The 19,777-nt window shown below is 37.7% G+C and overlaps 1 long non-coding RNA gene across 2 annotated transcripts in view; it reads right to left on the bottom strand.

Moving 5' to 3' along the window:
- LOC122201069 overlaps positions 1-19,265 on the bottom strand; it is a 34,041-nt gene extending 14,776 nt beyond the window's left edge. Inside the window, exons 1-4 of one of the 2 annotated variants that reach the window (XR_006194066.1) lie at positions 19,187-19,265; positions 13,737-13,975; positions 11,998-12,119; positions 8,324-8,436 (exon numbers count right to left, since the gene is read on the bottom strand). This is a non-coding gene — a long non-coding RNA (uncharacterized LOC122201069). Of the gene's footprint in view, positions 1-8,323; positions 8,437-11,997; positions 12,120-13,736; positions 13,976-19,186 lie in introns of those variants that run through there. The other variant, XR_006194068.1, reaches the window with a different exon arrangement.
- Positions 19,266-19,777: the final 512 nt, after the last annotated feature.

The raw sequence follows: 19,777 nt of genomic DNA, 5'->3' as shown, positions 1-19,777 counted from the left end.
TGGCTCATGCCATGATCTCATGGTTTGTGGGTTCAGGCCCTGCATTGGGCTCTATGCTGACAGTTTGGAGCCTCTAAGCCTGCTTTGGATTCTGTGTCTCTCTCTTTCTGTCCCTCCCTTGCTCTTGTCTCTCTCTTTCTCAAAAACAAATAAATAAACTTAAAAAAAGAGTAACTGACTGAAGAGTAATGTAGGCATACCTATAATGTCAAACCAAGTTTTTGACCATAGTAATAAACCATTGGATAATCCATTTTAGTGCATAGATCTTAAGGTTAAAAAAAAAAATAGATCCAGTCCTGAAAACTTGTATGGCCATGGGTAAGTACCCTTTAAGTCTCAACTTCCTCATCTGTTTATTAGGGTTAAATCTGTAAATAATGGATCTGTGGCAAAAAGGAAAGAGGTCTAGAGTGAAGATTTGTTTGACCACATCAACCCCAATGCTTTTACTAAAGATCTGGAAAATTTGATTCTTAATCAAAAATTGCTTTGATTGTATTCTAATATGTGTTTTCCTAAATCTTAACATGATAACATGAAGTGATTCAAGAGGAAGCATTTTTCTTTGTTTTCCCAAGCACTTAGCACAGATTACACATAAGTTTTAGTCTGTGTTCTTTCTACAAACCACAGGGTGTAGGGGATGGATATGGAAAGACATACAAATAAAAGTCAAGACAAATGTGGCTTATTAAGAAAAATCTGTTGGAAACTTCCTGATTCTATCCATGAGTTAGTATTCCTGAAAATAATGTGTGTGATTTTCATTGTGTTTTGGTAAATTGCTGGAAGAGAAACAGGAGGATAGGAGCAATGGCCTGTGGGACTTGTTCTAGGAGAGTAACAGGCAGACCAGGACCAGACAGAAAAGTCACCCAGGGGGATTCATTCATTTCTAACAGTGCTGGTATTGGAGCAAGAGGCTTTTGTACAAAGGTGAGAACCCAAGATGTGCTTTGAAACATTTAAAAGCTGAAAGAAATAGATGTTTTGTCTCTTTTAAAATTTAATAGAATGATAGCACACACTTTCCAAATGTCTTGCAGAGCACCCATTCAAATGAAAGATATATATTAAGCACACTAGAATGGCTATCTGGGTGGGGGAGAGAAAATGGAGCCAAAAGGGAATAAATACATATATTTGAGGGGCTTCATCCAGACCACTGGTGATCAAATCAAGTATCTGCACCTGGGGTCCAACAGAAACCAACCACCATCACCCAAACAAAGATGAACCTGAAACATGCAGTGTGAGTGTATAGGGTTCTTAGGAGAGCCCTTTTCAATTCATATACTGGGGAATGATGCTTCAGGCTATGAAGTGCCTAGGATTCCCAGGTATAGGTATGAGTGAGCGAGTGAGTGAGTGTGGGTGTGTCTGTGTGTGCTTTCTTGAGATTGAATTTTCATGAAGACAAATAGAGCCTGAGAAAACTGCTGGCTTTTGAACACTTTGGCTTTCTTGAGTCAGGATATTCCCTGCCCAAACAAAACCTTTCCTTTCAATAGGAGCTCTCCTTAACTTTCCCATGGTGTTGTATGTGGGGTGTGTGTGTGTACAGGCCTTTGGAGTTTGTAAATAACAACAGCACACCAATTCAAGATGCACTCACTGTAAGGGTTAAAAGGGTTAAAATTGTGTCCCAGCCCAAATACCCAACAATAATGTGCGGCCCATTAAAATGCAATTAGATAAACAGTTGCTACAAGCTTGAAAAATCTCCCTTCACTACCAGGGTGAATGGGTTGGAATCTATCCACAGTTAATAAAAAGGAAAGGATGCAGGAACTTGGCTGAAATGTAAGACAAAGGGAAATAAAATACTATTTTTCAAAAAGAAATGTGGAGGTGTGCCGATGCAGGTACTCAACTGGAAATATGGATCCTTAGCTTAAAAATCAGAAGACTTCATTTTTATAAATCTGTGTGTCTGTTACCCTCTGTCAAAGGGACAATAAGATCATGGTCATAAAATATCTCAGTTACTGCACTCTATTTTCTGTGTTCTTTATTCTTGACCATTTAGCAACCTACCAGTTAATTTCATGTCTGATCAGGTTAAGGTAACTCCACAAACACTCATAGAGGCATGCCTATGTTGGTGAGCTCATACCCTCAGTGTTTCTGCGTCACCTTATGACCAAGTTTCCCTTCTACTGTTCACTTACTGAGAGATTCAAAAGTTTAAAAAAAGAAGCATTTTCCCCAAATGATTGTGCTAAAGACTGTGATCCATCCGAACTCACATGCAAAACAAAGCTGGGCCTCATCTGTGCATCTTTGGGCATCAGGCAACAGCTGCTTGTCATCTACCTTCACTGGAGTGTTTTCTCATTGATTGCATTCCTTCTTGTGACTCTTTCATCATAAAAGAGAGAGTGAGAAGAAGAAAGAAAGGGGGAGAGAGAAAGAGGGAAAGGGAGGGGGAGAGGGAGAAGGAGGGGAAGGGGGGAAGAGGGAGATGGAGGGGAAGGGAGGAGAGAGAGAAAGAGAGAGAAAGAGAGAGAAGGGGGTCATCATTAAGACCACAGCCACCTCACACCACCTATATAGACTTGCATACATTCACGGCAGAGAAGGCACACTCCACGACCAAAGCCAAAACTCACCTGCCTGTTCACTTCTGTGTGTATATAACCAATGCCAAGTGAGCATTGGTAGTTTTATCAAAGTGTGCATTTTTGGCTCCATTCTACTGGCTCAGGTAGCTTAAAGAAGAGAGACATCTTTAGATGCAGCCTTTAGTGTAGGAAATGAGAAGTGACACAGCAGCAGTGAAAGCTTTACACATCCAAGGGGACTTTGTGAGTGTGGAAAAGTCAGGATATTAAGGCAAAGAGTAAAATCATATCAACAAGGCTGAAATAGGTACATTCTTAAACTGTAACTTCCAGTTTGCCTTCATTCAGTATAAGAATAAAAGGCTAGGTCTAGATGTTGTTTTCATCATTCTGCTTATAATGCAGGACTAGACATAAGTGGTCAATTTCTTGAAAAAAGTGTCCTAGTAAAATATGAGCATAAAAGGTTTCATAAATAGTTATACTTAAAGAAATATTGAGCTAGAAATACAAATTGGTACAGGATAGACTTTCTGAAAGACCATATGACAACAGCTTTCAAAAACCTTTGAAATTGTCTTATCTCAAAGCAATCACTTGAACATCAGCCTTACCAACATTTTTCTGGATCTGTCTCTTTAGGCAAGAGAAACAAAAGCAAAATTAAACTATAGAGACTACAACAAACTAAGAAGCTTTTGCACAGTGATAGAAGCCATCAGCAAAACATACAGGTCACCTACCAAATTGGAGAAGATATTTGCAAATGCTATATTTGATAAGGGGTTAATATCCAAAATATATAAAGAATGCATACAACTCAACACCAGAAGAACCCCAAGTAATTTGATTAAAAATGAACAGAGGCTCTGCATAGACATTTTTACCAAAAAAAGACAATATAGATGGCCAAAAGACACATAAAAAGATGCTCAACATCACTCATCACCAGGGAAATGCAAATCAAAATCACAGTGACATACCACCTCAAATCAGTCAGGTAGCTAGTATCCAAACCACAAGAAGCAACAGGTGTTGGTGAGGATACAGAGAAAAAGGAACTGTTGGTGCACTGTTGGTGGGAATTTAAACTGGAGCAGCTACTATGGTAAACAGCACGGAGGTTCCTCAAAAAATTAAAAATAGAATTGTCATATGATTATCCAAAGAAAAGGAAAACACTAATTCAAAAAGATATTTGCGCCCCCCCCACCATGTTTATCACAGCATTATTTACAATAGACAAGGTATGGAAGCAATCTAAGCATACATTGATACATAAATGGATAAAGAAGATATGGTATATATATATATGTATATGTGCACATGTATATATATGTGTGTGTATATACATAAATATATATACATATGTATATATACACAATGTTATATATATATATATATATATATATATATATATATATACACACACACACACACACACATACATGGACACACACACACACACACACCAGAATATTACTCTACTATAAAAAAGAATGAAATCTTGCCATTTGTGACAACATGGATGGACTTGGAGGGTACTATGCCAAGTGAAATAAGTCAGGCAGAGAAAAACACATACCATATGATTTCATTTATATGTTAAATCTGGAAAAAGAAAACAAATAAAAACAAAAACAGATTCCCACTTACAGAGAACAGACTAGTGGTTGCCCAAGGGGAGGGAGGTCGGGGGATGGGAAAAATAGATGACAGGGATTAAGAAGTATAAACTTCTAGTTTTAAAATAAATAAGTCACAGGGATGCAAAGTGCAGCACAGGGTATACAGTCAATAATATTGTAATAACTTCGTATGGTGACAGATGGTAACTATACTCATTGTGGTAAGCATTGTGTATAGAATTATTGTACACCTGAAACTAATATAACATTGTATGTCAATTAGACTTCAATAAAAAAGTTGCTTGCCAAAGAACCAGAAGTTTATTTCTAAAAAAAGTTATTCTAAAAAAATGAAAGTTTGTACAATGTAGACTTATTTATAATAGGACTTTTTTTTAAAAGTCCAAAAATGGGAGAGTAAACAAATAATTTTGTATTCATACAATGAAATATGTACCTTTAAAGAACGATGTCATAAAAACATATTTATTCTTGGGGAAAAATGGTCATAAACTATTAACAACTGGAAGATGTAGCCTATAAGCTGTTTCAATAGTATGTCTATCATGTAAAATAGAAATGTGGAAGCATCCAGAAGGGTAGGAAGGACATTTAACAAAATGTAAAACATTATTTTTCTTTCCATGTTTTTTTATATTTTCCAAGTTTTTTTGAGTGTTTTCTTATGTGATTAGATATAATCCCGTAATTATTATTAATAAAGACTCATTAATATTTAAAGGCCTTCTCTGAGTCCAGTAATTTACTTGAACTCAGAGGTTGTGTCACATGTGATAGATACACTGTGAGCACTAGGATAGGTGCATTCAACAGAAAGACCCTCACAGCTGTCTCAGGCTTGCACCATTTGGCGATTGTCCGTGTAAAATGATAAATTAGAACATACTGCAATTCTAGGGAAGAATGGTTCTCTTCAGGTTTTCCATCTTGCTGTCACCCATAACCAGATGCTCATACTATAATAGAAACAGTAAGAAATTATGAGTTCATGAAATGAAAGGCACTATTATATCACTGATAGTGAGAAGAGGGGGTCCAAGTTTAAATTGCTTGGCAATCCCAACCCTGTATTTCCTGATTCTGATGCAACTGAAACCTCAGCTTTCTCATATTTCAATGGTTTATATAATATATTTATAGATACGCATAGAATTTTATGATAAAACAGTGCTTTATGGTTGGAGTAAGTAAGCAGCTGGATACCACTTTGTTTGATTTGTATAGAAGAGTGGAAGTTCAAACATAAAATGAAATGACTACCCCTTTGTTTAGCTATCATAGACTGTTTCTTTATCACAGTCACATGCAATCTATTGGAAAATGTAGAGGCAATAACAAACACAGTACCCAATACCCAGCTCCATTATAACAAGTACTGCTTCAGTGTATAATCCCTATATTGGTATCTCTGCACTCAAGGTAAGGGGAACAGCTTCCTATGGTCCACTTTCTGTCTTCCTGCATAGGGATTGCGTAAGGCACATTTAAAATAAACACTCATAGGAACACTCACATACCAAAGCTTTCTACTTACAACCGTTCTGGCTATGATGATGAATAATCTCTGACAAATCTCTACTCCCCACACTTTACTAAGCAACCCTGAAAACCAGGGTTTACTAACAGCATGCATCCTCTGTGTGTTGCCTTACATTTGACAAGAACAAATGACCAAAATTATAAAACAAATTTAAGTCTTGGATCCACATCACATTTCCTTTTGTAAAATGAAGTAAAAATGTGTTTTTACAAAACAATTTCTATCCTATTGATACTTGAGAGAAAACCTTTGCTACTGTTGATAAAACCTTTTCTACCTTTGTGAACATGGTCAGTCATGACAGAGTGCTTCCAATAAAGAGATTAAGAGAATCAAACAAGAACCTCAGTGAAACACCAAGAACTGTTGAGATTTCAGACTTTTTTCATCACATCTCTGATTTCACACAATAAAAAGCATGACTCTACTCAAGTTAAATATCCTAGCATTGATTGCTAGATATCAGAGAATGGCTGTTAAGTGTTATCAGATTACCAAACACTTGCAATGTTTGCTTGATTGACAATTTTACAGCTGGCATACTGAAATACATTCTGCTTAGCAACTAATGTTAAGCAGAAGAAAACTTTCCGGCTATGTCATGGTTGTGAAAACAGGTGCAGGGTATCTGGAAAAAATTTTACTCTGAAAGGAAGACAAAAGTGGTCTTCAAATGAACAGCTTGAACCTGAAGTATGTTATTTCATCTAATAATAAAGGCAAAAAAACCTTTACATTTCTAAAAGTTACATGTATTCCAACAAAAATAAACAGTGTTTAGATACCAGGGCAAACTCAATCAAACTAAGTGAATTAGAATAATTTTTTCTTCCAAGATTGTTTTTTAAGTCTAAGGACACTTTTTTTTTTTTATCATTACAGTAATCTGTGTTATATTTTGATTCCTCCATACTAGTGGTGATAAACTGGTTTGTACAATCTTTTGAAATGTTACCCAAACATAAACTATAGGACAGAGTTAAGATAAATTGGAAGACATTTTTACCTTTCTTTTGTTTTTCAGATTTTGATTTTTTTTGCATGTTAGACTCTTTAATTTTAGACCATTTAATGAACAAAGTCAATAATGGTCATATACTCAAAATAACTAGAAACAGGAGATTCTGGGATTTTTCATGATGATGTCTAATAGGTACTGGAAGCCTGAGTTAGGATAAGTGGCCGTGTAAGCTCCAGGCTTCAGATGGTATGGACCTTGTTAGTGGTGGTTCCTGTGATTAGGATTTCAGCTTATTCTTCTACTTTTAACCCAATGAAAATTATCATTTCTCACATCACATCTACTCTTTTATTGCTTCTGATTGATTCTGGAAGCAATGGACTTTAGTATAAAATAGGGTGTTTTTGTTTTTTGTTTTTTAGCTAAAAAGAAAACACACTCTGGGGTAGCAATACAAAAACCTATCTTTTGTTAGCCTGGAAATATTGGAAAAATGTCTTTTTACCATTTACACAACCCTAGAAGTCATCAAATGACTCTACTCTAAGTTAATCACCAATAAATAAAAATAAAATGCTATTTTTAAAATTGTATTAAAAATTTTTTTTATTAGTTTTTTTTTTTTTTACTTTTTGAGAGGCAGAGAGAGACAGAGTGCATGTGGGGGAGGGGTAGAGAGAGAAGAAGACACAGAATCCAAAGCAGGCTCCAGGCTCTGAGTTGTCAGCACAGAGCCCAATGCAGGGCTCAAACTCACGAACCATGAGATCATGATCTGAACCGAAGTCAGACGCTCAACCCACTGAGCCACCCAAGCCTCCAAAATAAAATGCTAGTTTGTTTTTTTCCCCTAGTATCTTCTAGCTAACATTTTTCAGATTCTTTTCCTCCTAAAGTTATTTAGTTTTGACTCAAATAGTTATCAGCCTGGTACAGCCACTCCCCAAGAATGATTCATTCATTCAGTGGCTTCTTGTTTCTTCCAGGCAATCTGTGAGGAACAATCATTTGGCCTCTTTTCTATGCTCTTCCTAACCTTCTCAGTTTAGTGTGAGAACACAAGGAGGAAGATGCGTCTGGGGTACATCTTCGCCCACTCAGAGGAGTACAGCTGGGAAGGGAGGCAGAAACGTTGTGCTCACAGACCACACAAAGTACTCCCCACCAGGCTGCAGCTGTGACAACCCAGCAATTCTTCCCTCGACACCTACGGCACATATTTCATAGTCTAAGAATAGATGTGCTTACATTGATCAAGTGGGGGAGGCTGACAGAGTTAGCCTCATATGGCTAGGTCTCAGATGCATAAAGATGTCAAGAGATCTGGTTTTAATTGAAATGCAAGCATTTGCCACGTGGTATTCTACACACGGGGTGATTTTGCCTTATATGGTCAGTAACACGTTTTGGCAATACAAAAATGAAAAACAAAATAAAAACAAGTGAAGCATGAGTTGTAACAATAACTTATTACGGACCAGAGAAAAGAATTATATCCAGTGAACATTATGTAAAAACATGATATTTATATTTTTGATTGTTATATAGATTTAACATGCTAACTAAAAAAAAAAAATAATCCAGTTGATTGCTGTTTTATTCACTTGTAGAAGGTGATTTTCCTGCAGACAGATTTTCTGGTGGTTGATATGTTAACAACAGAACACTTTGGTGTTTTTGATTACTCATTTGGCATTAGGATCACTTCTTTGAGAAAGTCTGAAGAGTAAAACAGAACTGCTGCAATATTTTTGTTATCATGATACTATAATGTAAACACTGAGAACTGACTCACCGTTCAACTGATGTAGAGAGATCAAAGGAGAGCCATATCATAATTTAACCTTAAGTGAAGGTTTGTGTGGAGATAAAAATTAGGGTGGCAGGTCAATCCTAAAATAAAATTTATTTAGTCTATTTCTCCCTTTCAAGATTTGAAACATAAAACCTATATTGGCCAATTGGTCCAGATGTCAACTTATAATAAAAGCCAAGTTCCATTAGGAAATGATACTTGCTTTTCATTTCTAAGAGGTGTCTACCCTTTTCTCGTCAAAATGTGAGAACTCCATACTTGTATATTCACTGTGGCATTTGGAACTGAACTGAAACTTGGTAGTTCTGTTTTTATCTTTATGTGACCTCTTAGTAAGAACATTTTTTAGGAAAGCATAGAGCAAGGTAAAATGTAAATACATTTTTTGTAGAGTGAAAAACTTCTGGCTTCATTATTATTGGTAAAGAAATAGACCCTTAAATAAAGCACGTTATGGCTATGCCCCAACAAGAGGTAGAATTTATAATTGAGGCAATGTCCTTTCTTACCTTGTACTGCTTAAATCTCACTGAACCTGTGGCCACCCACTTTGCTTAGACGTAAAACAGCGTATATAAAGAGAGAAGGTGATAGATGTGCCAAATAACTATCCTAACTATCTGCATATTGTTGACTAATTTGTTGATTAATTAAAAGCTATGTACAGGGATCATTGTGATCCAAGTCTGGATGAACTTGATATTCAGCTTCTGGGAGGTTGTGAGAACATGTTCTAGATTGTTCTCACACCAGATGTCAGGTGCTTCCTGAGAAACTTTATTGTTGGCCCCGCAGAATTCAGGGCAGCTTCAGGAAGTGATGTCTCACCTGACACTTGTCAGATTGCCTCCTAGGACAGCAGAGAGTGGTATAGATCTATAGTTACTGCCCCCAAAGTATTATAAAATCTAAGTCTTTCTTAAGCTTTGTCACTGTGTGACTTAGTTAAAGTCACCTTTGCTTCCTTTGTCCCAGGAAGAAGTGAAGACCCTAAGTGTCAGAACTTGCCATGGAGTAAAGCAAAAGGATCACCTGATAGAGGCCAGTAAAACCCAGCTCCAACCAAACCACCTTCCGTCATGGCTAATGCAGAGCTTTGGGACAGCACCTCTCACTCCAGTTATTCTCTGATGCCACAAAGGCCTCAATACTACCTAATTCTCTCCGTCACCTCACTTTTAGGTACCTGGATTTTGTTTCTGGAATCTGGTCCCCTTCAATCACTGGATTCTTATCTTTAAAATTCACTCTTGAAGTCATTGATTCCCTGTCACCAACTCCCTTTTGACCAGACCACTTCACCTGAGAATCCTATCCCTGGATCCTTTTCTGGCTGCTTTCTTTCGAAAATTCCATTTCTCACTGACTGCCACATAATCTGGCACTACCAAACAAGAGTTAGAGCCTCCACAGGGAACTCCCATGCAGGCCAAGTCCTTGTTTGCACCTTTGGCTGGGTGTTGATAGGATGTCTCAAACCATGCGTGGATCACTTTTATTGAAAAAAAGGAATGTGCGTGGACAAGTTGAGCCTCCAACAGCAGGCCACATCGGCCACATCGGGAAGGGGATGTTCTGAGGGTGTATGACAGGGAAGACTATGTGTGTTGACTATGAATGTGTTTGCGTGTGAGAGTGAAGAAGTACGTGAATGGCTCTGAGCACATGTGAGTGCGTGTGAGCGTGTAAGTGTGTGTGCAAGTGGGAAATAAATACAACAGGAAAGCCTTCACTGGTAGCAAGGTCTGAGAGATGTCGTATGCCAGAGGATCTCTTGGCTCAAATTGACCCAGGCTCTAGTTTGGCTTCTGTTACCAGCTCAGCTTGTGTGATCCTGAGAAGCCACTTTCTTGTCTCTTGGATCACAGTTTTTAAACTTGAAAGATGAGTATATGAAAAGTACTATAAATTCTTTGTACCACAAAAAGTACCACAAAATTGCTGTTATGATTCTCTTTCATCTGCCCTACTATACATTAGAAGGTGAATATACAGCCGCAAAAAGGAGGCTATGGTTAAGAAATGCAAAGGTAGGCTCAAGCCCCCTCATCACACACTTTTTAGGTTATGGTTAAAATAGTACAGGGACAGAGACTGAAAGATGACTGGCCCCACCCTGGGGGAGAAGAGGACATCTCCAGTGTGATGATAAGAGGAACACAAGCCCCCTATGTTCCTCTGCTGGTCCCTCAGACTGGAACATCTCCCTCTTAAATCCTTCTGAGACCCAGACATGGAAATAAACCCATCTGCCTTGCCTATTGATTTTAAAAGTGCCTCAATTCTTTAATGCAAAGAAGTGGGTGAGCTGGAGATGTTGCGTGCTATCTTAATTTGAGAGTAAATGTTACATGCCCCTGAGTGGCCTCCATTAATTATAACCAAGAAAACAACCTTGGCGTGCCTCACTTCTCTCATTGACTGTATCGATGGCTTTCCCAGACTTCTACATTGAAGGCAGGCCCAAAAAGCAACAAACATTAGGCAGTCCTCTCTTTTCCAGCTGCTAAAAATAAATAAGTTTATCTGCAGCACTGCCTAAGGAATGACTCAAGCCAAAACTAGAGATAAATGTAAATGTCACTTCTTTTAATAAGAAAACATTGATAAATTCATACATGCGTCTCCATTCTAACTCAGGCTGGGTAATGGTATGATCAATTCATAAGCAACATACATGAAAGAGAGAAGCAGATTTATAAAGCAAATGTACTGGAAAGCCATAACCCAATATCCCTGTCAATTGAAACTGAGACCAGAAAAACAAGGAAGGATTCTAAACATGAACCAGAATAACTAACATGAAGATCTACAAGACTGAGGCCCAGAGAGGTAATGTGGCTGCCACAGGATTGCCAGCAGTTTAGGACTGAGTATCATTTTCTGTTTCCCAGATTGACACCTTTGCCACTACTAGCTGCTATTTGCTATGTCCTTATGCTTTAGAAAAGTCAAATACTTTTCCAAGGTTGAGTTTTGAAGTAGAAATTACTGTGGCACTTTCAGTGTTCCTTTTCAAAGTTCCCTCCTTGGGTTCGACATCTATTTTCCACCTGCCCTCTCCTCCTGACCACAGACTTGCACACTGACACAGCCCCCTACATCCTACCTTCCTCTTCCTCAGCCTTCTTCTTCCTGAACATCTTGCTTTGTTCTCTACCTTAGTGTCTGCTCGCTCCGTTTTCTCTCTGATGTCACATGGTAGCATCTCTACTTCCTGAAATCTCCACAGCACATCTCAAACATTCTAACTTCCAGAGTAATCTACATCTGTGGTTTTCAAAGTGTGGTCTGCAAAACAGCAGCATCACATCACCTGGAAACTTGATAGAAATGCAGATTCTCAGGTCTCAGACTGGACTTCCTGTCCCAGAAACTCTGATAGTCAGACCCAGCAATCTGTGTTTTAATGAGCCCTCCACACGACTTTGAGCTCTCCCCAAGTCTGAGAATCACCAACCTACCTTATCTTTTGGTAGCTTGAGTTCCAAAGCAAGAGTTCTGTGGAGTACTGTTTGTGTTCAGATTCAGCTTTCCGGCTGTATACTCAGGATAAATTACACCCTCTCTGCCTCATACTCCTCATCTGTGAAATGGAGATAGTAATAGATTTTGCTTTAGATATTTGCTGTTGGTCGATGAAATGATACAAGGTATGTACATAATGTTCTTAGCACAGAGCAAAACCTAGGAAATGCTAAAAAAAAAGTTAGCATTATTCTTTCATAAGATAGTTCTACTCTACTTCACTTTTCTTTCCATATCATACTCTTACGAAACTTGTAAACAAATGTTAATCAATAGCGAAACCATGTTACTTAAGAATGTAAATTACGTTCTGAATCAGGTCTTGATATTATCAATCTTTATGAAACCATTTTCATGTTTGTATTTAAAGTAGTTATATGAATATTTAGTTTCTGTATTTCAACAGTTAATAAAAATGATGACACAGTACCACTCAAAAGAATCAGTTTAGAGAAAGCTATTTCAAGCTATTTCACTGCCACATAGGAGTACACCCAGAAAAAGCTTTGCAAGTTTGTTCTTGCAGCAGCTGATATCCTTAAAGGAAAACACACATAGGTTTGTTGCTAATAATAAGGCACCCTGGTCTTTCGGTCTAGGACAACTGTAAACTTGTCTGTGCAGAATGTCCCTCAGGCATAAAAGCAAGCTCAACAGATGGGACAGGACCCCACAAGCAACTCTTCAAATCTGAATCATGCATTTTTCTTGCATGTAAATATCATTTCATATTAATTGATATTACTAAACAGCACTTATAATTGCAGCAATTCTTGCAATTATCATAGAGAAATGAATTCATACTATTTCACATATAAAATGGCTCTTATGTATGTATTTCAAACAATATAGCAAAAGTTGTGAAATCTCTTCACCCGGTGTGCTAAAGTGTAATTCATGTCTCTCCCATGCAAATCTCAAACCCTTTTTAAATATTGTATACTTGTAATTAAAAAAATCAAACTAATAGAAACATCATTGCTCTTACTCCAGTGAGTAGTGCCACCAATTAGCAAAGAGCTTTATAGGTGATATCTACTTTTTAAATTAGCTGTTACTTTCCGGTATAGCTACTTAGTTAATGGATATTATGATTGTAAAACTCGTGTTACTTGGAACATACGTACAGTGTATGATCCCAGTGAAATGGCTCACGCCAACAGCAAAAACAAAAAGCCTGCCCAGAAGGGACCTTTTGTAAGGCAGGCCAAAACTGTATGTGCATAGCATTTTCTGGCAAGTCACTGGCAAAGTCCTCAGCTGTGAATATCCTGGACATAAGGTTGTGCAATTGTGGTTAGGGAAATATGGTGGTTGTTAGTTTAATTCCTAGCTGACCCAATTTCTATTCATATAAAATATGCTTTGGGACAGTCATCAGGAGACCACTTGGACTTTGGTTTACATGGAATTTCCTTGCCTTTTATGACATTTCACATTTTCACTAAGAGATAGAAGAATTCTATAAAACGAATTGCTTAAGCCGGTAGAAAAATATGTACGTAGAAAAATGTGTAGGTAAAGCTTTTCAGCATATCAACAAAGGTTCATATGCAGCAGTTAAGTACAAGGAATTCTAGGACAAGGAAATGAACTCAATGGAGTGGAGCCATAGAAAACTGGGTCTAAAAATCAGACATGAATGGGAGGTGCTCCATTTGGAGGCCACACTTACAAGCATAGTTTTCTGAGTTCTTTTTTGAGCATCACAATTTTGGCCCTGAAGCCATGTTGTTTAGTGCTAGGGAGGAGATCTGGAAATCAGAAATCCTCATTCCGGTCCCGAGGCGCTTGTAAGATGTCCACAATTCTCTTTGGCCCAATGTTCTTTCATGGGATTAATGATGGTTCATCTTCTTAATACCCATCTTGGAATAAGGAATCTGTATTTGAGTCGCCATTATGAAAGCAATCCTTTAAAAAAAATAACAGAACCACTGTTAAGATTGAAACACTGAGGGGAGAATGGAATCAAAAAGCTAAAAGAGCTCTCCTATAGAAGAATAGGTTTACAAACACAAATAGTCCCAGAGAGTCTCGATAGCATTCTCAATAGAATTAAAAACAGTGAGCACAGTGAATGTACCTTAACACACATGTATTTATATTTTTGTAATGCATTTGATACAGTATCTCAATAAATCTTATTTGCCAACCTAATTAGCATTGGCTTTGCTGTGTGCTCTGTCACATGGACTGAGAACTGGCTGGAGGACAAGTCCTAATGACTCAGGGCAACGTGTTGACTATAGGGTCACCGTGAGGTCTGGTTTTGTTTAATGTCTTTATTAACGATCTGGAAGAAAGAGCAAATAATTCTTGAATGAAATAATATCTGAGTGACAGGCACATGGGCTAACTGGAAAACATAATTAAGTAGAAGTGTGTAAGCGCCAGTCCTAGGCTTGCTACTGATTTGAAGGAGGCAGTCACTCGATCTTTCTGGGCCTGTTTCCCCTTGTGGAAAATGGAGATAATGGGTACTCCTGTGAGAAAACAGAGATAAGATTTTATGATTTCAAATACAAAGTATGATAATACTCCCTCTGATAATATTTAGTGCTTATCTACTGCTTAGAAGTCACTTTAACATGGCAGAACTGAGGGTAGGGCCTGTGTCAGGGAGGAACAAAATGACACTGTCAAAGGACAGCATGTTGGGAGGACTCATGGCTAAAACACCCTGCAAAAGGGGTTTGTTAATAGGTGGAGGAAGCTTAGAATGGGAAGTTCAAGAATACCAACAGACTCTTTAGTGGAAAACTGCATAGGAGGGTAAAGATAAAAGAGGGTAAATCTGTCTTGCTGTGTTTGAAGATGGGGCAGAGGGATGAGATGGAACCACAGGAAGACCTCCCACACGTCCTGCTTTTTTTTTTTTTTTTTTTTTTTCCTGGTCCATGGAGAGTATGCACGGAGAAGATCTATTCACATCCAAGTACTCATTAATTGCTGTTCACTTTTTATATCAAAATTGAGCTGTTTAAATTCACAGGCAGAAGTCGGTAGATGATTTCAGGTAAAGCCTTCAATGTGATTATCTTGGCAGAGTCACTTCTATCTAGTCTGACATGGTGGAGTCCTAGGCACCGCTTTCTCAGTTTTCAAAGGGGGAAATTAGCTGTGGGGGGCAGGGGTAAGTGGGTGGATGGTGCTCATTTATACAAACAAAGCTAAAAATGACTTACCAAGTTTTGTTTTTTTTCCCCATTGAGAAATACGATTTTCAAACTGATCAGAATTTTTGTGACAGCTGAGACGTCACTAATTCTTTTTAGTAGTAAAGAGACTCAGGAACCAAATTAACATTAGTAAGGTTACTGGATCTTGTAATATAAAGCAGGGTTGCTCAAACTAACTTGATCCTAAGTATTTTCTAGGAATGCTTTTCAAAAATACAGATCTGGGGGCACCTGGGTGGCTCAGTCAGTTAAGCGTCTGACTCTTGATTTTGGCTTGGGTCATGATCTCACAGTTCATGAGATCAAGCCCCGCATCAGGCTCTGCACTGACAGTTGGAGTCTATTTGCTTTCTCTCTCTCAAAATAAATACGCTTAAAAAAAATTTACAGATCTCAACGTTTCAGCCCAGACCCACCAAAGCAGAATCTCCAAAGAAGTCAAAGTAATTGTTATCATCAGGCAAGTGTGAACAATCCCAGGTTGAGTTAAAGGATTTATATTGTTCTAAAGAGTTGTCTAATCAACATACGGTGGTCTGATGTACTCATATCTACTAAAGCTGGAGTTCATTCCAAGCCAAGTCAGAATATTTGTGTTGTTTTATTTGGGCTTTTATTTTTTTCCTACATAAAATCAAAGATTACATAGAAGATAGACGAGTTCATTGGTTTTTCAGTTTTTCTTACCAATTAGCAAAATGTATGTTAATACTTTAGAATGTCATTTTACAATTTCTAAGAGTGTGGCTTATTTCTCATGAGTTATTTGCTTTGAGTTCATTTATAATTTATAACCTACCCATTCCTAAAAAACAGTGAGGATTTTATTTCAAATTGTGTGTCTAGTGAAAGTTGAGAAAAAAACTTCAGAGTCCCTGATGTGACTGGAGGGGTCTCATCAGCAACATTCTTAAAGAAATCAGACTAAAATTCACCCTATCCTCTTCCTTAAAGCAGTGTTCTTTATGCTAAGCCACAGATTTTTTATTTGGGAGACAGGTGAAGCAATGCAAAATAGGGTAAAAATTTGATAGAACATTTCCTATGTGCTCTGATTCAATTGTAAAATCAGTAGAAACTTTAGAGGAAGACCAAACAGGCTCCCCAGCAAGAACATTAGGATCCTCGTTACATAGGAATCCCTTTCTGGTGGTACTGGGCTCATGGAAACCAGAACTATCACTAATACAGTGCTCTTAGCCATTACCCATGCCATTTCTAGAATTAGATTTCAATATTAATTTGATGTTTATTAAGAAAACATAAGACACAACTTAAATTAATGTATGTGGGATGATAGGTTGGAGGAGAAGATCCCAGAAAAATATTCAGAAAAAAAAAAACCCAAAAACTCACTGAGGGGAAAAAAAACCCTGCACTTTGGAATAACATGGAAAAGAACCAAGATTAAAAACAAACAAACACTTTAGAGCCCACTAATAAATAAGTTACAAAATCATGAAAACATTCTTTGAAAAAGTAAATCTACCATAAGCGATCACTTGTGGCCTAATTTTACTTTGACTAAATATCATGGTTGTTTTAAAATATTTTTTTTTAAGTTTACTTATTTAGTTTGAGAGAGATAGGGAACACGAACGAGTTGGGGAGGGGCAGAAAGAGAGAAGGGAGAAAGAATCCCAAGCAGGCTCCTGTTGTGAGTGCAGAGCCTGATGAGGTGTTGGATCTCACCAACTGTGAGGTTCAAATCTCACCAACCTGAGCTGAAATCTAGAGTCAGATGTTTAACTGACTGAGCCACCCAGGTGCCCCTGTTTTAAAATATTTTATGGGGCGCCTGGGTGGCTCAGGCAGTTGAGTAACCAACTTCGGCTTAAGTCATGATCTTGTCATTGCTGAGTTGGAGCCTTGCATTGGGCTCAGTCTCGCTGCTGTCAGCACAGAGCCAACTTCGGATCGTCAGTTGCCCTCTCTCTCTGCCCCTCCATGGCTTGTGCACTGTCTCTCAAAAATAAATAAACCTTTCAAAATATAAAATAAAATCTTTTTTGATGTGTATTTTTTGTCTGAGGTGATTTTGCCATTTCAATCTATTTTCTCTAAGGATAGCTAACATTTTATTTTGCTCTCTTCCTTTCCTAATGGGCTATGGCTTGTGTATCCTGATTAATCTGTCTTCCTCTTCATTTTTTAGATAATTTTTAAATTTTAAATAGCAAAAAAAAAAAAAAATCCATCAAAGAGAGTTCAGTTGTGTTGCATATTGGTACTGGGTAAATTCTATCCCAGTGGCACGGGCAGGAACATGGTTTTCCCTTTCAGTCGGATTCAGGTTACATGTATTTGAGGCCACTAATCTGGTGTGATTCTGTAGCTCCCTCTCCACCTCTTCTTTCCTCCATGAATAATCTCACATTAATTGTGCACTCACACATCTTTACATCCCAGGGGAGCCTCAGAGGAGAGTAAGAATCTCTTTCTGACCAGGGCTTACCTCTTCACTGGGGAAGCTAAGAGCTTCTTTTTCTTCATTTCCTCTTCTACTGATGTATACATGTATGTGTGTATGAATTTATTGATTTATGATTTGGTTTTTATAGCAGAGGCGCACGTGAATGCAAGGCTGCATGAGTGGTAATAGCTTCCTCTTATCACAAGCGTTTGGAGGTAGCCTTTCTCCAGCCGCTCCTCTGCCTGCGTTTAACAGAGCTCTCAGCACGTTTAAGGAAGGAATCAGAATCTTGACACACTTAGGACAGCCCTGAATTAACTCTCCCTGTGACTAAATTTGCCTAAGGCATATGAAACACTTGTTTTTACAACAGCATACTCTCACGACGTTCATTAATTGCGCTAGTATTTTTATTTTCTAGTGCTGTTTTTGCTATTGTTGATGACATTTCCCAGCAAAACCAGTAATTAAATACATATTTGGAGAAACAGTGCAACTGATTAATTTCTGTGTTACCATTTGTTTATTAAAAATTAAACAGCATCTTATTCATTAATTTACCTGTCCAGCAAATAAAGTACTTGTCAAAGAGACAGTTCCTGCACCAGTGCACCTACCATAGCTGTGTAGCAGTACGCTGACCTCTTTGTAGCCACTAGCCATATTTGGTTAACTGAGCATTTGAAACATGCCTAGTGTGTTTGAGGAACTGAATATTAAATTTTATTTAATTTGAATTACTTTAAATTTTAATACACAAACAGTATAAAATAATTTATCGTTAAACACAACTTTTTTTTTATATGTATAATATCTCAGGAATAATTTTTATATTGTTGCATGTTAAAATAATATTTTAGATATATTAGGTTAAGTTAAATTAAAATATATTATTAAAATTTGGGGCACCTGGGTGGCTCAGTTAAGCCTCCGACTCATGATTTCAACACAGGTCACGATCGCATGGGTTTGTGAGTTTGAGCCCTACTTTGGGCTCTGTGCTATCAGTGCGGAGCCTGCTTAAGATTCTCCCTCCCTGCCCCTCTCCCATGCTCTCTCTAGCTCAAAATAAATAAATAAACTTTAAACATATATACATTTTTAAAATTAAATTCACTTATTTCTTTTTACCTTGTTTTAGTGGGGCTACTGAGAAATGACATATGTGGTATGCATTTTATTTCAATTGGCTAACACTGGCACAGGCAACCCAACATCTGTCAACTAGAAGCAAGTACAAAATAATATTGAAAAAACATGTGAAGAGTATGACTGGTTAGTCGAGATTTTAGGAATTTATTTTTAAAAGGTTAATCATGATTTAGAAAGAGTTAGAAGTGAATCACCTAAACACATGCATTCATGTAAGCTGACAGTTGAAGACACTGTCTGTTGAGCAAGAGAAAAACAATGACCCAAAACCCAGGTGTGACGAAATGATTAATCCAGCTGAAAGGAATTAGCATGGAAAATTGATATTATAAGATATTAGAGTTGGAAGGAGTTAAATATTCTTGTCTAAACTCTTACCCTGTGCAGAAAACTCTTTATTCAGTAAATCTTCAAGAATTATTTATTGCAGGCTGGTGACGTGCTAGGTATCGTTCTAATCTGGAGATACAACGGCAAGTAAGCCAGACAAATCCTTACTCTTGTCACATTCTAGTTGAGAAAGACAGATGATAGACAATTTATAAATCCATGGGCAAGAGAAAGGACAATTTCAGATTTTGATAGTGCTAGGAAGCAAATAAAATGATGATAGTTATGGAGAGATGGAGGGTAAAGGAAGGTACCTTCGGCTAATTTAGCTGGAGTGCTCAAGGATGGCCTCATGGAGGAAGTGACATGGGAGCTGGAAGGTGGAAAATAGGACAGTGTCAACCAAACCAAAGTCTGGGAGCAGAGCATTCAGCAGATGAACTGACAAATGGAAAAGCTTGAGGATGAGTGAGCTTGGTATGTTCGAGAAACAGAAACACTGCTCTGGCTAGGGCACATGAGGGAGAGAATAGAGGCAGAAGCCAGATCACATCTGACCTTAGAAGCTAACATGATGGCTCTGGGTTTATAATATGTGCAATGAAAACCTGTTGAAGAGTTTTGATCATAAATGTAATA

The sequence above is a fragment of the Panthera leo genome, chromosome A1, assembly GCF_018350215.1.
Source record: "Panthera leo isolate Ple1 chromosome A1, P.leo_Ple1_pat1.1, whole genome shotgun sequence".
Lineage (NCBI taxonomy): Eukaryota > Metazoa > Chordata > Mammalia > Carnivora > Felidae > Panthera > Panthera leo.
The sequence above is the reverse complement of the archived record's forward strand: the minus strand, read 5'-3'. Positions and strand labels throughout refer to the sequence as shown.